The following is a 780-nucleotide window of genomic DNA, read 5'->3' on the forward strand; positions in this document are numbered from 1 at the left end:
CCCATTTCCAAAATTCCCTCTTAAAATTAACTAAACTACAACAGAAATAAAAGGGGTACGAACCGCTGTGTGTTCAGCCAAAGAACTCCCTGTTTTGGGGCAGGGTATATATATATGTATGTATTTATGTGTATGTATTTATATGTGTAATGAGATGTAATATAACATAATAATTTTTATATATTGTATATTATATCTATATATTACATATATACACACTGAGCCCAGCCCAAATACGCTCAGCCCACCCCTGATGGCTCCAACCATGAGAAACCAGCACGAGTGAGCTGCAGAGCTGCCCCCAGCGGAGGCGAGGAGCCGGGGGTCGCACCCCAGTGGTGCTGGGTTGGGGGGCACAGGGGTCCCCGCAGCTCCCTCACCCTCTGCTGCGTCTCCCCAGTGTCCGAAACGATGAATGGCTCCGAGCTGGCCAGCACCACGGCGTCCAGTCCCAAAGCCAAAGAGGAGCAAGCGGTGAATGGCCACGATGAGAAGGAGAACAACCCCTTCGCCGAGTACATGTGGATGGAGAACGAGGAGGACTTCAACAGGCAGGTGAGCGCGGCCGCGGGCCCGTTTCGGGGAAAATCCTCCAAGGAACAAGCGATGGGGTGAGAGGAAACGGCCTCAGGTTGTGCCAGGGCAGGGCGAGGTTGGATGTGGGGGGAGGTTTCGTTATTTAAAGGATCCCGGTGGGACTCCCGCAGCTCCTGGCTGTGGAGGAACCGCGCGATGGAGCAGGGGAGCAGCCCCGCGGCGTCCTCCCCGCGCCCCGCTGGG

The 780-nt window shown here is 54.7% G+C and overlaps 1 pseudogene; it reads left to right on the forward strand.

The window, feature by feature from the left end:
• The first annotated feature begins 411 nt into the window (after window positions 1-411).
• Window positions 412-555, forward strand: LOC104542627 (annotated as a pseudogene).
• Window positions 556-780: the final 225 nt, after the last annotated feature.

Source organism: Mesitornis unicolor, unplaced genomic scaffold (genome assembly GCF_000695765.1).
Source record: "Mesitornis unicolor isolate BGI_N332 unplaced genomic scaffold, ASM69576v1 scaffold35450, whole genome shotgun sequence".
Taxonomy (NCBI): Eukaryota; Metazoa; Chordata; class Aves; order Mesitornithiformes; family Mesitornithidae; genus Mesitornis; species Mesitornis unicolor.